General features: G+C 45.7%; 1 protein-coding gene and 1 long non-coding RNA gene across 4 annotated transcripts in view; both read right to left on the reverse strand.

Annotated features, from left to right (window-relative positions):
• EPHB1 (EPH receptor B1) overlaps positions 1–23016 on the reverse strand; it is a 322262-nt gene that overhangs the window by 192606 nt on the left and 106640 nt on the right. The gene's annotated exons all lie outside the window — the stretch shown is intronic.
• Positions 607–21235, reverse strand: LOC122242029. Its single transcript, XR_006222165.1, has 3 exons — positions 21148–21235; positions 19533–19617; positions 607–831 (listed from the first exon to the last, which is right to left on the reverse strand). It is a non-coding gene; the product is annotated as an uncharacterized LOC122242029 (long non-coding RNA).

Here is a 23016-nt window from a genome sequence, read left to right on the forward strand (position 1 = left end):
TGCCTGGGCTCTGACAGGGTTCCCTGAGACTTCACGGTTCCTGCTCCAGCCCTCCTTACAGCCACATTCACTGGACTGAATACCCTCATCCTCCTTCCCCTTCCCTCCTTTGAGACACACACACACACACGTGTGTACGTGGGCACATGGGCATGCCCATGGATGCAAATGCGCCTCATCTATAAACCCTGTGTGGTTCCTGTGTTCTTTGCACGTTGGAACGTGGGCCTCCAGCTAACCAAATATCCCCAGACCCAAGACTCAGTGTCTTTGGGTGGTCTTTCCCTTCTAACACTGCAGGTCCCCAAAAGGACAAGCCAGGTGGCTCTCAGAACATCACAGTGCCTGTGGGGAGCCATTCCCAAGGTACCCCGCCTGATGGAATTCTGGCTTAATGAAAAAAGGTGAAAGAACAGCTTGGATTTATTGTACATCTACTATATGCCAGGCCCTTTATACCTTACCATGGTGAATGCTTCACAACTCTGAAAAGCACGTTGCCCGTTTTATAGGTGTTGGAACCAACATCCAGAGAGGATTGGTATTTGCCTGAGGTCACACATTCAGAAAGTGGCAGCGCTGGGATTCAAACCCAGAAAGTCAGACTCTAAGCTCATACTTTTATTACATGTAAAGTTTTTGTGGGTGAGGAATTCAGACAGAAATTGGTGGGGTAATTCTTGAGCTCCAAGATTCTTGAGCAGTGTCCCTCAGTGGTAGTCACTTGGTGGCTGGACTGGGCTGGAGGCTCTGGGATGGCTTCACTCACCTGCTGGCAACCTGGTGGGGCTGGCTGGCAGGCTGCACTTGGCTGCGCCCATCTCCCTTGGCCTGCAATATCAAGACTGCCCCATGTACTCTCTCTAGCAGGGTAATTAGACTGTTATATGGTGGCTCAGGGCACCAAGAGACCAAGAAAGAAGCAACACATGCTCTTAAGGGCAAGGTCTGGAAGTGGCGAAGTGTTGCTTTTGCTACACTCTGTTGGTCAAAGTAGCCACAGGCCAGCCCAGATTCAAGGGGTAGGGGGGTATAAATGGGTCCCATCTCTGCATGGGACAAGTATCTAGGGATTTGCTGTCCTATTCCACCACAGGTGGCAAGTAAACCCATAGATGGTACATAAGCCAGGGCCTGGCAAAGCTACCCCACTGGAGCTACAAATGGCCAACAGCCCCTCACATCTGTTGTGCACAAAGGGGACACACCAGAGCTCTGTGAATAGGACCAGATGTTCCAGGGGCTCTTAGACTGGGGGATCTAATGAGTGTAGACAACGATGATGAGAATAAAGGGTGGGGTCTGATAAGGGGCACACCAGAAAAGTATTCTAACACTAACTACAGAATTCTTGTAACTTTTCTGCGTTAAGCCATCCAACCAGTCAAAGGCTAAGGGAGCAGAGCAAATGTGGCCTGATGAAATCCACCATTTATGCAACGCTCCACACAGACATCATGGAACTTCCAAAATACATAAAATCCACATATCAACCTTGCACCTCTTGGCTTACTCAGTAACGAGACTGTTGTCCTCAGTGAAGATGAGATACTGTGCAAAACTGTAGCTGTGCATTCTACTTTTCAAGTAAGGAGTGCAAAATACCCACTCTAAAGAAGTCAGTGCTGAGAAGGACTGAGGAATGGATAGACGCAAACGCTCTTCCTGGCAAGTCACTTAAATGCTCTGAACCTCAGTCTCCCCTTGTGTAAAATGGACTTAGTCTACATGCTTTCTAAATCCTTTCCAACATTTTGACGTTGGGAACTAGTGCCAATGACCTCTGAAAGCCAAATTCATGCAAAACCAGTCACTTTCTCCCTTACATACTAGTGAGTGTTGCTCTGCATATTTATCCTTAAAGGACATCACCTGGAGGGTCTGAACCCTCTCTGGTTTTTGAGGCAAAGACTACGAAGGATTCTATCAAATCCTCCCAGAGGCCAGAGTCTCATCTCACTACTCACCCCATCTCATGGAGATTTGAAACAGTGAACTTTTCATCTTTAGTGTGCATCTGGGGTAAGGAGACTGAGTTTCAGAATGGCTCACTGCACTGAAAATCCTCTACTTTGCTTCCAGGCCTGAGCAGTTACTCCACCTCCTTGGTAATGTGCTAATTCTCTCATTAAAGGGCCTGGTGTGAGGTTGCTGGTATCCCAGGTCAGGATGCAGCCCCATGCCTTCAGACTGTCTGATCACAGAATAACAACCCATTCATCTTCTGCAAGTCCAGTTACCATCCCAGAGCTCTAGTCCTGCCCATTTCACCTGGTGTTTCACTGCCTGAACCAATCAGGGGAGCAGGAGGTTATGTTTATGGCTACACTGCAATGGCTCGTCAAGCCCTGATGCCCACGTTTGTAAACCTCTGCAGCTCTAGATCCCAGCCACTTCAGTCCATTGCTATACCCTCCTCCAGATCCCAACTGTGGGGTCCAATTTGGGTTTCCTGAACTGGCTGCCTGTCATCAGCACAACCTGTTATTCTAGAAGTTTCCTAAATAGGCACAATGTCCCCACTGACCAGAGAGGCTAAGGCACCTATCCCAAGTTCAGACATACCTTCAGGGGAAGGCAAGGACCAGGATGCCTACCAGTTACACTGTCATGGTGACTGAGTTAGAAGGACCCTCTACAGGTCTAAGGAGGAGGGATTAATATTAGACAAAAATAGCTGCACCCAAGATGTTCAAGCCTGTAGGGGACACATCTCTCCCAATATCAGGACACAATCTGCACACTGCAGGGTATTCACACGGTAGGCATGGCCCAGAATAGGAAAGCCACAAGGAGCTCCTGACCTTACAGGCCATCGAGCCTGTCCCCCAACTCCATCCTAGCCAGTGTGGACAGGTGGGCAAATTCCACCACTTCCTTAATTAATTCCCAGCCCATCTAAGTCAAGCAAGCCCTAGCAGCTGGGTCGAACTATCCCCAGGCTTCCTTGGCACTACCCACCCTCCACCCCCTTTAAGTATAATATGGGCCTGAGGCTCTGATCCTCCAGAGACAGTGCTTCATCAGCTTCACCATATGATTCATGCAAACAGCTTGGTCTGCCCTCCCCCACCCAACTGTATGCTGCTGGCGGGGGTCAGGAATAGCTTCTCAGCATTTAGCCCAGAGCCTGGTAGCCACTGGAGGGTGCTCAATGGATGGATGTGAGATCAGTGAATGGGTAGAGATGGTGGATGGAGGGAGGGTGGATGGAGAGATAAATAAATGTTAGCTCCAAATGGGATTTCCATGCACCCATGCCCCTCCTTTCCTCAAACCTGTGGACCTGGCCAGACCAGATACTTTGAAAAGTCCCACGTGCCCATCTCCCTAGGGATGAATTCTCTGTTCTCTGTGTTACACCAGAGTGCTGGCATGTTACCAACAGGCCTCCATGTGGGCCAGTCATCTGACCCTTGCCACAAGCAATTACGCTTTACAATGGTCTATGACTCATGCATCATGAAAGGATGTCTGTGGATGTAAGAGATGCTGTGATAGAACCTCAAGGCCAATGGATACCAGGTCTCCAGCTGGCCTAGCTTTTTCCAGCAACAGGACCCAGACCCATGTGACGGGTATGAGAGCAGACGTGGGGGTTAGCAGGACAGTCCTGAGTGGAAGACTCAAATGCAGAACCTGCTGCATTTCAACCACCTTCTTGAAATACCCAAGGATGTGCTCCCTAGAATCTACTTTAAGAACAAAAGATCCCCTAATTGAAGGTAATTTGCTTTCTCAGTTCCATTTACCATTGCATATAATTATTGTAAATACTGGCTTAGAATAAAAGACTTTTCTTTTTTCCCATGTAGTTCTAGCACTCCTTTCCATGGAACTAAGCAGTACTACCCAACTCCATGGGCAATAAGCCAGTCCCTCTCTGTGGAAAGGGGCAGGAGACAAAGCTTTGAGCCTAAGAGAAACCACAGACCCCTCACAAGGGTGACTACAGGCTTTTCTGCAGCCTCCCCAAGGAGAGATAGGTATGGGAGGGAAGAGGAGCGTAGAGGGGATGTTTGGCACAACCCATCCCCACCCTATGAGCACAAACCCTAGGGCTCAGGCCATGTGGCTCCAATCCCCATTGGGGTTAAAAGAATGAGCTCAGAATGTGGCCACAGAGGAAACAAGTCCACAGCTGGCATGGAAATGCCTGTGAGCTCTCAGCAGGAAGTGGGTGTGCCCATGGGAAGATCCCACGGAAGGCCTGTGAGCACTGGGCCTCCATCTCGGCCTCCGATATTCAGACCCTGTCCTTCTTCAGCTTCATCGGCAGTCTCTCCATCAGCTGTCCTCCTTCTTTCTGGTCGTAAGTCCTACTCAGGTCCTACAAGCAGGGCCCATCCCGCAGGAGCCCCTGCAGGAGAGGTTTCAAAGGGCACCCCTGTGATGAAACATTACATTTATAAGCCAGCTCTAGGGCCCAGGTCCCCCATCTGCTTACGTATTCTCAAGCCCCACTCTAGCAACCTTAGAAAGCACTGCTACCAAAAACCACAACAGCTGCCCTGACAGGGTCACCTGAGCTCACATGCCGGGCCTCCCTAGGCCTTGAGGCACATTGCAAGACCTGACCAGGGTCTCTTGGCTGCAGCCTGGAGCTGAGCCTTGTCTAGGCACTAAACCTATCATTCCACCACAGTCTGCCTCCCCAGTTTCTTGTATGGGGTTTCAGCTTCCAGAGCTCCCCTAGGCAGACAACAGTTGCCTCTCACAGCCTCCCGAACCCGGCAACAGATGAGTAGTCAGGAGCCTGCGGCCTCGCACAGGATTCCCAGGCCGGGCCTTTTGTGCCCTACAGGAGCCTCCCTGTGAGGTGCTTCCCCACAGACCTGGCCTGCCTGCCCCTTGCCCTCCCCAAAAGGGTGATGCATATTTTATCTCCAGTGGACCATGAAGGTCTGAAGGAGGCAGGCTGATTTATCAGAGACAAAACCATACAGATGAAATTGTGTCAATATATCTTTGCATAGTGGGTTCTGAAGGATGCCCCCTATTTCTCTGGTAAATCATATACATTTAAAGTCCCCAAAAGCTTAAATATATATTTATCCAGTAAATCAGCTCAGCTTTGAAGTGGCTCATTTCTTTCCTGCAGAAATACAGCATACAGTTGCTAACCTTGTTTTTCTTCCCTTTTCCAAGTAAGGGAAAAAAAAAAAAAAGAAGAGGAGCAGAGAAATGAAATTCTGAATAATGAATGTTTAAATATTGACGAAGGTTTGACACTAATGGTGTGAGGGAGAGTGTGCCGCACAATGGCTCCTCTGCGGCAGGATCTACAAAGAGATGCATTTTGCTAGAACCTTTCAGGCCCCTTCCAGCAACTAAATTCTCTGAATCTGTGACACACACGTTATTGAGTGCTCCAGGGCCAAGGCTGGAGCACACGGGAATCAGATGGAACCTTCTTGATGCAACAGGAAAGGTCTAGTGATTTATTAGTCTTCATTTCCTGATTCTCTCTCTCAGCCTATTTGCAAACAATTTATTCAGAAGCAGCAGTTTCTCCTTTTTAAGGGATATTACCCTGGCTTGAGCTATTTCTCATCGTCCTAGGAAGATATTAAAATCCGCTGTGGACGAGGATTTACGTGTGTGAATCCTCAGTGCCAGGCCTGGCCAAAGTTAGTTCTCAGTCATGACCATAGGCTTTCGTGGAGCCTCCAGACCCTCATGTATATTGTGTTTTTCACAGGCACATTCTCCAGAAGGCTGACGACAATCTCCCCACTCTGTAGCCCGGAGGGTTGAGGCCTAGTGAATCAACACAGCAAAGAGAACAGCTGTCTTGTGTGTTTCCTACAGGACTGGGGTGACAACTGATTCTGGGGACTCTAGTGGCTGTAATGATGGAAGGTCCCAGGGGGAGCTGACCTTCCCCAGGAGACACTGCTGCCCTGTCTTCAAGGTGAGCTTTGGTCTTGGGTTCTCTGAGTCTATCTCTCTGCCATTAAGCCAAACCTGAAGTAAACCATTCCAGGTTCTACCCTGATTGTCACATTGCAGGACAGGAATCTTCTGCAACACACTATCCCAACACAAAATGAATCCTTCTGGGAGCCTGGAGACTCTTATTCCTTCTTGGCCATGGCCTCAGGTTCCTCTCCCCTATGGTGTTACAGTCTTCAGACACAGGGATTTCTGCCACCAAAGCCATCTGTGTTCAAATCTCTGACTCAAACACACATTTCTCTTGGCTACTTCCTGGAACCACACTAAATGACAATAAGCAACAGAAAGGTGTGAGCTCCTCACAAAGCACCGGGAAGGTCTCAAAGGTCTGTATGCATTTTGGAGGGAGGAGTGAACAGTGACTTTGGACAAGGGACACAATGTCCATGCCTCTAACGGGGCACATGAGCAGCTTGGTCACTGGGACCCCCAGAGGCACAGTCCTCAGAGAGTGGAGGTGAGGCGTCCAGGCACAGATGCCACTATCCCAACAAATAAGCATATAAATAACATAGCACGGATACACATCACATCGGCAATGCACCAAAGTAGAACAGAAAAGTCCTAACATGCTAACTGTGCAGTAGGACCAGAGAGTGAGCAGGACGTAAACAGACTCATTTGCAGGAAGGAGGTGGGAATCTTCTGAGAATTTGGGATATAATCTTGCTTATAATTGGCCAGATTTGGCTAGATCTGGGGGGTGGGGGGGACCCTCCGAGTACGCAGAAAACTCGATAAACGAAAAAATTAGGAAACCATTAATCCCAAAATTTATCAAAAGTATATGAGAAAGTAACCATATACTACTCTACTGAGCTCAGCACTGAAAGATAGTTGCATAAATATAATAATATGAGCATGACATGGATTGCATCTATAGAGATTAACAAAATAAGTAGAGATAAATTTTATCTTGTGCACATATTACATCCCAAATTCATATACGTAAAACCAAAACATTATAGACAGGCAACACAGCAAGAGAGATGTATTAGTAAAACAAAAGAAGAGGAAAACTATGGAGAAGGGCAAAACAGAGAGCTAAATTCTCAAGTAAGTCAAAAGATAAGGTCTAAATTGGTATCAACAAGTAGCATTATAAGCACATATTCCAAACGTGGAAGTAAATACAAGAAACAGATCCAAGTGGGGGATTCTCTGAGGGAACAGGATGGGGTGGGGGATGTGGGCAGGAGGCTAATGTTCTCTCATTTTGGTACACATTGGGTTTCTAAATCCATTACTTTGATAAAAACTAAAATTAATTTAAAAAATGAAAAGCTGCCGCTCCCCCAAGTGGGCCTACAACAACCTGGAAAAGAAGGTGCTGGTGTACCCCCTGGGGTGGGTCAGAGGGAGGCCAAATGCAAAAGGAACCCCAAACACATGTTCCACTCCGACTGGGGTTTGGACATCCCTCCTAAATTCTGGTCACATCAATTGTTGTTTCTAAACCATGCTGTTGAAAGGTTTCAAAAAACGTGGCTTTAGCAGATAATTTGGAACTTTCCCATTCTGGGATTAAAAATAGAAGAAGTAAAATCACATTTCACAACCAGAGCCACACTAGGGCCCTGTTTTCATCCCACCGCACAGTTTGTGACGTGAAAATAAACAAAACTGGAAAGGAGGTGTTTCCGAGTTTTTTTCTCCCGAGTCTCTCGAGATGAAGTTGGGCAAAGGGTACGCAGCCAAACTGTTTTCACACCATGCCTTGACTGCGTCTCACACTTCTTTGCATTTAGAGGGGATTTTCATCATTGCCTGGTTTCAGAATTGACTCGGTGTAGACTGTAAGCTGATAGCTCAGCTCAGTCGTCATTAGCGCTTGTGGCCTGAGAAAAGTGTCGTCAGGTCTTGAGGAGCTGACCACGTATTTAAGGTCACAGAGGGACCATTTTTCAATGTGGCCCAGAAGAAACTACTTCACTGGGCATCCCAAATTACCATCTGAACCAGTGATATATTCACCCGAAACACCAGCATATATATTAAGACCAATTCCCCTAAGAAACAAAAATTTTAAAGAGTTTGAGTATAAAAATGCACAGAGTGAGAAAATCCACAGCAAATGGTCTTAAACAGTGGCTGGCCAGCAATGCCTGACAGTTTCTCCCAGGTTCCCACTAAAGACCAGTCAAAACTAGTCAAGTAAAAACTCAAATGCCACTACATTAACTACAATTTGATACAGTGTTAAACCCTCCGGGATTTCCACTAATTGTAAAGCCATGGGAGTGGAAGTGAAAAACACAAACTGAGACACATGCTTTTTTTTTTTTTTTTGCTTGAACTAGAGCCCAACTGAAATAAGATAGGCAGGATGTTCAGTTCCTGCATTAGAATTTAGAACACAAGTTCACGCCACCCTCTGTGACAGAGATTCTCCACAGGGGTCCATCTTGCTCCCTAGGAAACATTTCATAATTTCTGGGGACGTCTGGAGCAATCATGACTTCAAGGGAGAGGGTTCTCCTGGCATATAATGGGTAGAGAACCAAGGATGCCACTGAACATTGTACAAAGCACAGAATGGCTCTGTGCCAAGGATGAGAAAAACCGCTGTACTGTGCAGGAGATATACTTGAAGGCATTAAGAACGTCTGTTTCCCCATCATACTGAATCAATCAATCAATCTCTCTCTCTCTCTCTCTCCGTCTCTCTGTCTCACACAAATATACACACACAGACAGACGTGTTTCATACACCTTAATACATTAGGTTTCAAGGCCCTAATAATGTTATCTAAAAGAGCTTTTAAAATTCTACAAGTATTCATGCAGGGAAAAAAAGCAAAACAAAAAATGAGATAACCACTGGAGGACTTGCCTCTGACCATCTCTGCAACATCACAAAGAACAGAAGACATTAGACAACAATATCCACTGAGTTTTACAAAAAATGGCTGTGGCTAGAAATTTTGCATTCAACCAATTCGATAATCCATGGTCTAAATGTGGAGCCATGAAGGCATTTCAAGATATGTATGAACTCTAAAATTATAACATGTATCATTTAGAAGAGAAAATACTACTTGAAAACATACTCCACCTGACTGAGTGATGAATCAAAATGAAGAACTCAAGAATGGTGTGGCTGGAGATGAGTGATAAAACCCATTTACATGTAAAGTTCTCTGTATTATTATTGTAAGTAATGAGAAAGAGAGAAAATAAATATCATAATAGGAAAGGGGACACAACCACAGACAGTGGTTCCTTCTAGTCCAAAAAAAATCTCTCCGTACAGCACTTGCTAATGAATTGAAAAATCTCGACAAATTGGATGGCTTTTCTGGAAAATGTAAATTACCAGAGTTTGACACAGGATAAAACAAAAACCTTAAGAAATCAGTTGTGAGGGTAGAATAAGAAAACTACCAAAGCTTATATCTGGAAAAGATTCCAAGACTAAATACTTTTATAGGGGGTTCTTTTAAACATTTAACAAACAGGTAGCTCCATGTTTAACATTATATATTATTATATATTGTAATTAATATTATATATTAGTTAATATTAGATATTAAAATACATATATATATAACTATAGTCTGTTTTATGAAGCTAGTAAAACCTTATACCAAAATGTGCCAATATAACTAATTAAAAAAAAACAAAATAAAAATGTACAGATACAGATGTGAGCATCTAAATAAAAGCATCATATACCAAATACATCATTCACCATGGCCAACTAAGATTTACTCTCAAAACTGAAAATACAGTTTTTATCATTTTTGCTAACAGTAACCAAAACCTTGTGTCAATTGAGCAATAAGGAAAACCATATGCTTACCTCAAAACATACTGAATATATTCTTCTTTACTATTCTTTCAAGTAAATACACATTATTTTCTTCCTAGTTTCCTACTTTGAACTTACACTATTCTTAATGAAACAACTAAAGTCAGTTCTGTTAAAATTAGAGAGAAAATGAGCTCTTTCCCTTCCACTAATGCTTTACACTTTTCTAGAAGATCAGACCAAGGCAATAAGAAATGAAACAGGAATTAGAGATATAACTATTAGAAAGGAAGAAATAATCATTATTTCAAACAGTATGATCAGACACAGAAATTGCAAAGGAAACAACTGGAAAATATCTTATAATTAGAAAGAGGGTTCAGGAATGTAGACCATTACAAAGGCAAAACAAACAAACAAACAAACACCCTTCTTTAACACTAGAAATAGCTACTTCTAAAAATCTGCTCACAACAGCTATAAAAAATATCAAAAGCAATCAAAGACACAAGAATAGCCCTAAGTTGTGGCACCAAAATGAAGAAAATTAAAAACATTCCTAAAATATACAAAATAAGATTTGACAAAATGGGAATGTGTTCCTGGATGGAAAACTGAATGTAATTAATTCCCAAAATAATATATAACTTTACAACATAAGCAATGAAATCATGAGCGGCTGTTTGGTTTGAGGAAGGGGAGAAGCACTGTTAAAAAGAAGAGAAGAGGAGCACCTGGGTGGCTCAGTCAGTTAAGTATCTGACTCTTGGTTTCCGCTCAGGTCAGGATCTCATGGTTTTGTGAGTTTGAGCCCTGCATCAGGCTCTGCACTGACAGTGGGAGCCTGCTTGGGATTCTCTCTCTCTCTCCCTCTCCCTCTCTCTCTTCCCCTCCCCTGCTCATGCTGTCTCTGTCTCTCTCAAAAATAAAAAAATTCTTAAAAAAAGAGAGAAGAGAAGGGATTTTGAAGAAACAAAAACCTAAGATCTTCTGCTAAGATGAGTAGGGTAAAGGAATTAAGAAAGTATAAAAAGAAGACTAAAGGGAGGTAACTTGTCTAATAACCAGACTGTCCCCTGCTTTTTACAACTGTTAAAATGTGCAGCACCAGTGCAATCATCGATAAACAGAGCACTGCAACAGAAGAGTCTTGAAATAGACCCAAGTACATTTAGGAACTTAATAAATTACAAAGGAAGCAGTCCAAGTAAATGGGGTAGAAATGCACTGGGACAATTGGCTATTGGAAAAAAAATTAAATTAGACTCTCACCCTATTACTATTTACTAAAATACACACCAGGTGGATTGCAGAGTTGATATAAAAACGAAAGCCATTTAAAAAAGGACTATATCCATATATTACTTTGAGATTTAATTATTCTAATGTTTTAATGAAGCATTAAAAAAAAAACTAGCAGAAAATATAGTTGTAAATTTAACTGAAGGACATTCTAAGCATAAAAGCCCTGAGGAGAGAGGGGGCAGATCATGAAAGGCAAGCTCAAAATATTTAGTACATAAAAATTTTAAACTTCTACTATTAAAAATCGTAAGCAAAATTGAACGGCGGATGGAGATGCTAAGACCCTGCTCAACCTTGAAAACATTCTGCTAAATGAAAGAAGCCAGCTACAGAACACCATATATTGTATGATTCCATTTATATGAAATGTCCAGAATAAGCAAATCCATAGAGACAGAAAGTACATTAGTGGTTACCAGGGGCTGGGGGAAGGGGGAGTTGAGGTGAAATGGGGAGTGACTGCTGATGGGTATGAGGTTTCGTTTTAGGATGATGAAAATGTTCCAAAATTGATAGTGGTGATGGCTGCACACCTCTATGAATATTCTAAAAACCACTGAATTGTACACTTTAATGGGGTGAATTGTATGAGTTATATCCCGATAAAGCTGTTATAAAAAATTTAATGGCAAATAACCAACTGGGAGAAATATTTGTAACATACTCAGGAAAATATTAATAATCTTGTTATATAAGGAACACTTAAAAATAGTAAGTAAAATGATGACACCCTATTAGAAAACTGGGCAGACAATGAAGGGACAATAAATGACTAAGAGGCTAATGAACAGTGATTATTCTATCACCTTAGCAGTGATTCAAGAAACAGTAATGCTTGGGATGCCTGGGGGGCTCAGTCAGTAGAGCATCTGAATCTTGATTTCAGCTCAGGCTGTGATCCTAGGGTCATGAGATAGAGCCCCAGGTTGGGCTCTGTGCTAAGTGTGGAGCCTGCTTGAGATTCTCTCTCTCCTTCTGCCCCCTTCCCCTGTCCCCAGCTCATGTGCACATGTGCGCTCTCTCTCTCTCTCTCTCTCTCTCTCTCTTTCTCTCAATAAATAAACAAACAAATTAAAGAAATAACTAAATAAAGTGCTCTTGTCCAAAGGAAAGGAAAGGAAAGGAAAGGAAAGGAAAGGAAAGGAAAGGAAAGGAAAGGAAAGGAAAGGAAAGGAAAGGAAAAGAAAGCAAAGCAAAGCAAGAGAAGGGAGGGTGGGAGGAAGTAAGGAAGGAAGGAAGGGAGGGAGGAAGGGAGGGAGGGAGGGAGGGAGGGAGGGAGGGATGGAGGAAGGAAGGAAGGAAGGAAGGAAGGAAGGAGGAAGGAAGGAAGGAAGGAAGGAAGGAAGGAAGGAAGGAAGGAAGGAAGAAATGCTCAATACACAAGAAGGTACTAGAACAAGGACATTCTTTTCTACTGTGGCAAAGCTTTCACCTGGAGACCATGCTGGAAAGCAGCTTGGGAATAAGCATCCAGATCTACGACCAGATACACATCCCCTTTTTTCTGCATCTAGGAATCCGTCCTCAAGAAATAAGCACAAAATACCCAAGGATTTATGCATGAGGATGTTCACAGCATTATTTGTGGATATTTATAATATCCACAAATTAGAATGAACATCAGTGCTCAAAAAGGGAGAAATTGTTAAATAAATTATGGATCAGCCACAAGGCTGAATATTATGCAGCCATTAAAAATGATGTTTTCAAATAAATTTAATGACAGGGAAAATGATCACAATGTAATGTTCAATGGATGAAGGATATAAAATTGCTTACAATATGATCCCATATACACACAATGCTAACATGAAATACAGGAAAGGGCTTGCAGAAAAGATCACTAGGTGGTGGCATTCTGGGTGATGGTCAGTTTTTCTTTATATTTCCTGCAGAGTCCTTGTTTTCTACGATGGGCATATTTTCTGGAATATTCATCTGCAGATAAGTCTTTGGCCAGAAGAGGAATAACTGCAATGCAATTCCTTTAAAAGCTGGTATCTGCTTTGCACACACCCCTCCCCACCTTCCCTTGCCCCAGAGTACTGTAGAGGGGCAGCCGTAAAGGCCCAGCCAACCTCTGGAGGCAGACCCACCTTCTGACCAAGCTGACTGTGTTAGTCCGCGTGATCTGCTATAACACAACACCACAGACTGGGTGGTTTACAAACAATAGAAATTTGTCTCTCACAGTTTAGGAGGCTGGCAGTCTGAGATCACAGTCCCGGCATGGTCAGGTGAGGGCCTCTTCGGGCCTGCAGACTTTTCACTATGTCCTCACATGGCTGAAGGGAGGAGAGAGCTCTCTGGGGCCTCTTTTAGAAGGACACTAATCCCATTTGTGAGGGTTCCACATTCATGACTAATCACCTCCCAAAGGCCTTACCTCCTAATGCCATCACCTTAGAGGTTAGGGCTTCAATATATGAATTTTGGGGGGACATGAATATTCAGACCATAGCACTGACTAAGGGCCCCCATTCATTTGCTCTAATTTATCTAGGCTTCTTATCTCTGTAGGGCTGAGTCTCACAAAGAATAATAAAGCTATTATTGATATCACTGATAAGCGTGAAGGTCTTTTAGTCCAAAGTGGTATTTGTTCTTTATTTAAAAAAAATTTTTAATGTTTATTTATTTTTTGAGAGAAAGAGAGTGAGAGAGAGAAAGAGAGAGAGAGAGAGAGCATGCATGAGCGGGGGAGGGGCAGAGAGAGAGGGAGACACAGAATCTGAAGCAGGCTCCAGCCTCTGAGCTGTCAGCACAGAGCCCGATGAGGGGCTCAAACTCATGAACCCTGAGATCATGACGTGAGCCAAAGTCAGATGCTCAACTGGCTGAGCCACCCAGGTACCTCAAAGTCGTATTTGTTCTAACATGGATCACATTGAAGACTAAAGAACATTTAGAATCCAGTGAAAAGAATGTTTCATGATTAAAGAAAATGTGAGATATATATTTATTATAATGGAATATATATTCCACTGTACATACTGTGATATAACATAATATAATGGAATACCATACAGTCTTTAAAAAGGCTGGAAATCCTGCTGCTGGTGATAACATGGATGAATGAACCTGGAGAACATTATGCTCAGTGAAATAAACCAGATGTAGAGAGACAATATTTCACTTACACGTAGAATGAATATATATGTGTGTGTATAAACACACACATCCATATACACACATACACAGCAAAGTCACAGTGACAGAGAGTAGAATGGTAGTTACCAGAGGGTGGAGGGTGGGGTAAGTGGGGAGGCAAAAATAGAATGATGGTTGCCAAGGGCTGGGGCTAGGGGGTCAAGAGGAGTCAGTGTCTCATGGGGACAGAGTTTCAATTTTGCAAGATGAAAAGAGTTCTGGAGATGGAAGGTGCTGACAGAGGCACAGAGGTGAGAATGCACTTCGTACCACTGAACTGTGCGCTTAAAAATAGTTAAGCAAGAGGGCCACCTGGGTGGCTCAGTCAATTAAGCATTGACTGTTGATTTCGGCTCAGGTCATGATCTCACAGTTGTGAGATGGAGCCCCACGTCGGGCTTCAGGCTGAGTGTGGAGCCTGTTTAGGATTCTCTCTCTCTCTCTCTCTCTCTCTCCTCTCTCTCTCTCTCTCTCCCTCTCCCTCTCTCCCTCTCTCCCTCTCTCCCTCTCTCCCTCTCTCTCTCCCTGCTGCTGCTGCTCCCCTGCTCTCTCTCTCTCTCTAAATAAATAAATAAATAATTTTTTTTTTTAATTTTAAAAAGTGGTTAAGCAGTGAAGTTTTAGGTTGTGTGTATTTTATCACAATAAAATAATAACAAGGTCTCAATGGTGGAATTTCAGGCCTCTGGAAAGAGGTGGGGAGGAATCCCCAAGTAGCCAAGCCTGCTTCTGGTGGGCAGCCCCCACCTCTCCTGGGGGCAAAGATTGGGGCATGGAGACCCCAGTATGGAGCCCTCCAGGTATTTCAAAGCACTGCAAGCAGAGCTCGGCTGGGCAGCCTGTGATGGTTAAGCCTCGGTAGAAAGGCAAGATCACTCTGAATGCACAGGTTCTCGGACTGACCTACCCAAGGCTGCCGCTTACCCTGTGGCCCCCTCTGCCTCAACCTTTCCAAGGCACAGCCTCAGCCCCGAATTTCTTTTTTTTTTTTTTTAATTTTTTTTAACATTTATTTTGAGACAGAGAGAGACAGAGCATGAACAGGGGAGGGGCAGAGAGAGAGGGAGACACAGAATCGGAAGCAGGCTCCAGGCTCTGAGCAGTCTGCCCAGAGCCCGACGCGGGGCTCGAACTCACAGACGGTGAGATCGTGACCTGAGCCGAAGTCAGACGCTCAACTGACCGAGCCACCCAGGCGCCCCACGAATTTCTATCCTTCAGTCCCCATCAGCTGGCAAGACCAACTCCTATCCAGCACTGAGGAAGAAATTGAGATCATCATGCAAAGGCCATGTAAAATCCCTGTCCCCCACTGTCACTCAAAAAGCATTAGGACATTGGTCTGTAAAGGAAGTAAGCCCTGCATTTATTCAGCAGCTCCTAGGCTAGCTGAGTGGGATGTGGCCATGTCCTGTGCCACTTATGGATGCGTGGGTCATGAGAAAAGGTAGATCAGGGGCAGCACAACAGGCTGGAAAGTGGCCATGGCATAATAAACAAAGCTTTCAAGAATCTGCCAAGGGGAGGAAGGTGACATCTGAGCTGGTCAGTGAAGAAGGGGAGGAAGGCTATTACAGAAGGAACTAACAGTATCAGCAAAAGCCCAGGGGCTGGCAGATAGGAAGATGGGCTGTGGAGACTCTGGCTCCAGAAAGCTTCCCGAGGAGGTTGGTCCTTGCTCAGCATGCCCATCACAGCTTTTGAAAGCCTTGCTGGCCACTCATGAGCACTGTCTCTCGGAAGAACTATGCCTTCACCGGTCTAAGTTGGGCAGAGTGTGGGGAGGATGGGGTGACTGCTGCTTGCTTGATGGGGACCTCACAAAAACTGGACATTTGTCAAGACCCAGTTTAAGCACCACCTTCTACCTCCCTGCTCCTCCCCCCCACCTTGTCCTTCCCAGAGCTCTCGTCACACCCCACCTCACAGCCTAGTCACAGGTGATGTATGTGTCAAATATGGCAGTGAGATGACCTTAATGCGTCTGAATGAATGAGGGTCCCTCCTAGGTCCATTCATTCATTCATTCATTCATTCATTCACTTACTCCCTAGGCCCATTCATTCATTCACTTACTCCTTCAACAAACACATACTGAGTGACCACAGTAGGCCAGACCCTGCAGTAGACACTTAGGAATGCACAATAAAGGATACCGTCCTTGACCCCAATGTATTCAGCCTCTAGCGGATGAGAAAAACAAAAGAAAAGTCCAGGGACAAGGGCCCTGTGCACAGACAGGGACGGCCAGTTCTGCAGGGAGGTGGAAGCAGAAGGCCACATATAAAGGGGGTGGATGGTGCTTCTCCCAGCCATGGCAGGGAGGGGCTCCCTCAGTGACCCCCCCCCCACCCTCCTGGGACATGCCGAGGGGCTGTGGGGAGCCACGGGAAGCTGACAACGGTGTGTGCAGCTGCCCAGGACACCTGAGCACTCAGCTGCAGCCACACAAAGCCCACGTTTGGCTTCCTCTGCCAATTCCACCTCAAAGGCACCTGAATTTAAGATTCATCAGAGGGCTCTGGCTGCCTGGGAAATAATGATTTATTTTCTCTCTCACTCACACACACGCGCGCACACACACAACACTATTTGCAATCCTTTGTTCTCAGTTTCCTACACATTTAATTACCTCAGGATAAATCTGATTTCCCCTCTTGGAAAATCTCTCTTTTGTTTTCTTTTAATTTCCCTTTCTTTCACGTTACATTTGACAAAGTTGGGAGAGACAACCAAGACAGATGAGCACAGAGGGTGGGAGAAGCCGAGAAGCCAGTGTGGCCCGTGGAGGAGGGTGCCCGGATGACGCAGACCGCCTCAGCTCCCAGACCGGAGCTATAAATTAGGAGAAGTGCCCCGTACTTATATTTAATTCAATAACTAACACTTACTCACATAAAAATAACTTATTTTCATTCTGGGAGGGTAAGGCCTAAATTTAAACAATCTTTCCCAGCGTGCCTGAGGAAGAAGTCTGCCAATTCTGCCTCCTCCTCCCCCTCAAGCTCCAGGCCTTCATCCGCTGCTTAGAGAGAAGGGAAGGGAGTCATTCGCTGGTGAAAGCCCAGGCCTGAGGGGAGAACTGCCTGGGAATCTCTCAAGGAAGAAAATACTCCTGGCCAGGGTCCTAAGAAATAAGCCTAAGAGATATTTTTAAAGGAAAGGCATCAAATGGATGGGATGGAAGCTATGCATGGAGTGAAATTCCTATTCTGATCTTGAAAGAAGGCGGGGTGCGGGGGTGGGGGCAGTAAAACTATTGATTTCCTGGCAAGTGGGAGGAGCCTGAGCCCTTAGAGGGAGGACACTGCCCTTCAGGATTCTGGATCTGGGCCTGCCCACCTGGTTTCCAGGCTCTGGCGGGGCTCAATTCTGTCACTCGAGTGCTGGGTAACCATGGGAGGGACACTGCCCCTCTCAGCCTCAGCCCCCTTGCCTTCCCTTCTTATTTTTTCATGTTTATTTATTTTTGAGAATGAGAGAGAGAGAGAAATAGAGAGGGAGCAGGGGAGGGGCAGAGAGAGAGGCAGACAGAGGATCTGAGGCAGGCCCCACGTTGTCAGTGCAAAGCCCACCTCGGGGCTCGAATCCATGAACCATGAGATCATGACCTGAGCTGAAGTCAGATGTTCAGCTGACGGAGCCACCCAGGCACCCCTACCTTGCCTTCGGAATTCCACTGCCACCAGCTCTCCACACACACTGGTCAGGGTGGTATTATTATTTCACTTAAGTCAGTCCACCATTCACCTCCTCCAAACTCCCCAGTGGCTTCCTTCACACACAGAGGGGGAATACACTTTCTGCCTAAGCTGTGTCTCTGCAAAGGCTGTTTTATGGGCAGATGGTGAATGAGAAAAATGTATGAAACTACCAAATCCACTGACCCAGCTCCTTGGGTGAAAGCCACAGGTACCCATCATTTCACATGCAATTATTTGCACATCTGTGCTTTACTGGAAAACAGAGAATGTTTTGGCTGAAAGTACTTCAGGGTGGGCCAAGCCTCCCTTCTTCAGTATAGTTTCAAGCCATGACATCATAATAGATAGGGCACCTGACCACTTCAAAGTGAAGGCTCTTCAATTTCCAAATCTCCACCTCTACCTATTCAGGATGAGGTATGATGATGCTGAAGAGGAGTGAGGTCATCTCTACTCGTCAGAAAAGTAAGTTGAGGACAACTTACAAGTCCCATACCACCTGACCCACACCTACTCCTCAGACCCAATCTCAACTTTGCCAAGACCTTCCCACCTCAGGGCCTTTGTCCTTGCTGGGTCCTTTGCCTGGAATGCTCTTCCCAAGCATCAATTCATGATACTTGGGAAGCCTGGAATGGCTTTTAATTTTCCTGCCCTTAGCTCAGAGACTTCCCGGACTACCCACTGAAAGTAGCCCCAGTTCCAGGCACTCTCTCTCCATCTTCCTTCCCAGGCCTTGTCCTAAGCTCAGATTCTTGTTACTTTGTTCCTTAGACAATTTTCCCCCACCCCACCAGAGAAAGGATAGGCTATAGAGTGATGGGATTGAGACTAAAAGGGTCTGCTCCCCTCCTTTTTTCTCCAGGGTCATGGCCAAAGGGCAGATCCATTAAAAATAAAAAATAAGAAACAATTATGTGCCTCTCGCTGTGGAGATGTAGCAAGATTGTGGCTATATTTGGGCAGAGGCTGACAATCCAGTCCACACTCCTAGATTCTTTACTCAGCCCCACCAGCCATGCCCACCACTTTTTCCTTAAGCTCTACCTCTGACCTGACCCTTCCTTTCCCTAACCTTTTCTTGGTTCCTCCTTGAAGGGTCATCTCAGAAAAAAAAAGACCTTAAACAGTGCTTCTTTACCCCGAAAGCTCATGGTTATCACCTGGAAAGGTTAAAAAAATACCCTGCCCACACCCCCACAAGGGCCAATTCAGTCAGAATGACAGGGGAGGGATGGGGGCTGGCATCAGTATTTGTTTAAAAGCTCCCCAGGTTGTTCTCAAGGTTAGCCAGGTTAAGAATCTCTGGATCAGCACTTTACGGATGTTTGCTATGTCTGCTACTTTTTCATTGGACGATGACCCGTGCCTGCGCTCTGGGGCATGCCAAAGGCCACTGGGGCCTATGCTGACTAGCCAGGGAGTCTGAGGCTCTGGCTAATGGACACTGAGAGGCCCAGTACCTTTAGAGATGGAGAAATAAGCAAGAAAAGCACAGAAACTGGAAGGTGGGAAGTGTGGCCAAGCCCACAGGAGGGTGCAGTCAGGCTCCAAGCCCAAATGGGACGGCCTTGCAAAGGAGGACTCAGGATTGGAGCCTGTGTACTGTGTGGGAGCCTGCGTTGCTGCTGTGGGGGTTCCTAACACCCCAAACACATACATACCTGGCAGCCTAGCGTCCCTTCATTCCTAAAGATAGAGGATAAATCTATGATTGGCCATGACCAGCAATTCTCTCCCTCTTGAGATCTATTAATTAAGAAGATAGGAAAATAAAACAAGAAAGTAAAAACTAGATGAAATAGCTATAATAACACATAAAGGAGTGGGTGATTTGTGCCTACGTGAAAGCCAGTCTCTAGACAAGTTACCACTACTGAATGCCAGAACCTTACTTGACTCTCCACAAAGGCCTGCTGGGCACCTGCTTCATGGACACATGGCACATCCTCCTACCAGGCAGGCAGCCTTCCAAATGGGACCCATGTGGAATGGTGATCTGGAAGCCAGACAGGCATGTCTCCTCCACCAGGGCCTAAGCTCCGTGAGGGCACATGATTCCTAGTGTTTCGCACAGTGCCTGCCACCAGCATATACTTGGTTATTTACTGAATTATGAATGGGCATTTCTTGATCCACTCGATAGGTATGGTCTTTCTGCTGGAAGCAGCCTTCCCCTAGGAAGGCTGACTCAAAACTCAGCATCACTCTTGTATCAGTGAGGATGCCTGGTTATAGTAACAGAAATTGACTGTAGTTCAACGTAAGGGACAGAAAAGGAAGGCAGCCTTCTGGAAGAACATGGAACAGTGCTCAGAATCATCAGAAAGGCTGGGCAGGAGTCTAGGCAGGCTGGGCTCCAGAGCCCCGGCAACACCTCAGGGAGGGTCTGGGCCAGGCTACGCGTCCCAATAACCCCTCTGCCCTGCCGACCATCCTAACAATGCAGATGCATTCGCTAGGACTTAATGCTGTGGCAAAAGTCCTAGTTCTCCCAAATCTTCCAGCCACTCTCTAAAAAAGTCAAAGCCTTAAGTCAGGAACATCCAGGTGGCTGGGCTACCTGGCCGGGTACCCATGCTCCAGCTCCCCAAAGGTGGGAAGGAGGAACACCTGGGCCCTTTGGACTTCCTCACACTCTCCAGGAAGACAACCCTCCCCACCTCCAAGTAGGAAGAAGTGTTCAGACTCCAGGTAGTGCCCCTACCCACCCGCACACACCAGACGTACATCCACTACGACATGGAATCCCGTCTTCAACTTCCACAGCAACCTTATTCCATCAGACTTTGTAAAAGTAGCTGAATTTAAGCAGAAATAAGCTCTCTTGTGAGGTGTATAATTGAGTCAGTTTTACAGTCTAGTGTTTACAATGTGCTAAAGCCATAGCCAAGAGGAAACAGCTGCATTTGTAACTTTAGCCTCTGGTTACCAAGGGAGGCTGGAGACACTGGGGAAGGCGTTGAGGCGTTGAGGTGTTTCGATAGATAGAGAACCGGGTCGTTTCCAGTCCGTGGCCTAGGAGTGGGGGGAGCAGCAGTCACTCTTGGCTGGAGGCAGGGGTCTGGACAAGACTCCTTTGCTTTCCTGAGTTTAGCCACAGACTCTCAGCCAGTGGCTGGCACCGCCACCCGTTCCCTCCCTGCTGCCACACTAAGAGCGTCCATCTACATCTGCAGCCAGCTCTCCCACATGTGTCCTCTGACATCTGGGCTCCGCAGCACTCTGGGGTGATACATGGGTCAGGCTGCTGCCTCCCAGTGCTCGCAATCTGCTCACCTCCTATCCTCCCTGACAGGCAGGCCCCGACTTCACCGCTGTCCCGTGAGAAGGTGGGCATCACTGGGCAGGCATCACAGGGAGAGACCACACTCTGCACCTTCCTCAACACCCTGGTATCTGTTACTAAAGTCCTGAGATGATGGGGTCATCGTCACCTGTTTCATGGCTTTTGGTACAAACAAGGTGGGTCAGTGACGCCCACCTCTGTGCTCTCAACTTTCCTTTCTCCCAAGTGCAGAGGACACCCCTCCTGTTGGGCACGATCCTACTAAATGGGTTAAAGGTGGGGCGATTCTGGAGACTGAAAGGCCTTCACTCTGAAGTGGGCAGGTGCCACATCTATTATGATGTCATGGCTTGAAATTAACTGAACAAAGGAGGTTTGGCCCACCTTGAAGTACTTCTAGCCAACATTCCCTGTTTTCCAATAAAGCACAGATATGCAAATAATAGTACATGAAATGATGGCTTTCACCCAAAGAGCCAGGTCAATGGGTTTGGTAGTTTCAGACTCTTTTCTCATTCATCATTTGCCAATAAAACAGCCTTCCCAGAGACACAAGCTGAGAAGGTTCGGCTGAAAGAGATTCCCCTCTAACGGAGTTGGCCCATGGGAGCCTCAGAACTGAGTTGGTACAGCTACAGGAACCAGGGCAATGGGGACAGAGAGCCAGGCACTTATTGGTCATGTGCACCCCCCGTTAGCCATGTTGATCTGGGAAAAGAGGGGAAAATAGGCCAATTAATTGTGGATCAAATTAAACCACATCCTGGACTCAGCCAAGAAAGAAAGGTAGAGGAAAGCAAAGTTGTTTCTGAGGCCTTCTACCTCCTCCCATAGATCTCCAGCTAAATGCAAAAAAGAAAAGGGATTTTTTCTTGTAGGAAGAGATGAAATATCAACCTTTATTAAAATAAATAAACAGCCAGCACTATAAACCACATAATAGAAAATGCAGGGGAATTTGGAAGAATATTGAAAACTGACAAACCTCAGAAGTTGGGCAAGATCGGATTTCTCTAAAGGCCAATATAGCATGCAGAAAGGCCCAATATATGGGAGTTGCAAGGTGTAGAGGAAATTGTGGGAAGCTGTGGTACAGCCCAGAGGGTTTTCTTCTATCTCTGCCCCCATTTCCAGGGCTCCTGGGCAGACAGACCCTGGCCTGGAGAAACTTCCAGAAGAGAGTGTGGAGTAGGGAGGGTAACAGCTTCAGTGGGTCACAGCCTACAGCAGCTATGACAAAAACATGTACCCCTGTGCATCCACCCACATATGCATCATTGTTGCTCTGCAGAAGAGACACCAAAAGGAGAGCAACAACAATTTACAGGCCTATGGGAGAAAGGTTTCCTGAATTAAAAGCTTGAAAGTACATTTTGAAAAAGCCAGAATACATCCCAAGATCAAATCAAGACATATCCTGGTGAATCACTAAACTTCAAGCCTAAAGAAGGACTCCTCTGGACATCCAGGTGGAGAAAGGCAGATCACCTAAAAAACATAATAAATAATAATAATAAAAAAAATAACACTCTGGCTTTGCCCCAAACTGACCACAGCAATGTTCAATGCCAGAAGACACTGAAGCAATGTCATCAATCCTGAGGGGGGAAAAAAAAAAAAAAACAACTTTAGGTCACTATGTGTTTTAAATTTAAATTTTTTTTTTTAACATTGTATTTATTTTTGAGACAGGGAGAGACAGATCATGAACAGAGGAGGGTCAGAGAGAGGGAGACACAGAATCTGAAACAGGCTCCAGGCTCTGAGCTGTCAGCACAGAGCCCGACACAGGGCTCCAACTCACTGACCAAGAGATCATGACCTGAGCCAAAGTCAGCCACTTAACCCACTGAGCCACC

This window comes from Panthera tigris, chromosome C2 (genome assembly GCF_018350195.1).
Source record: "Panthera tigris isolate Pti1 chromosome C2, P.tigris_Pti1_mat1.1, whole genome shotgun sequence".
Classification (NCBI taxonomy): domain Eukaryota; kingdom Metazoa; phylum Chordata; class Mammalia; order Carnivora; family Felidae; genus Panthera; species Panthera tigris.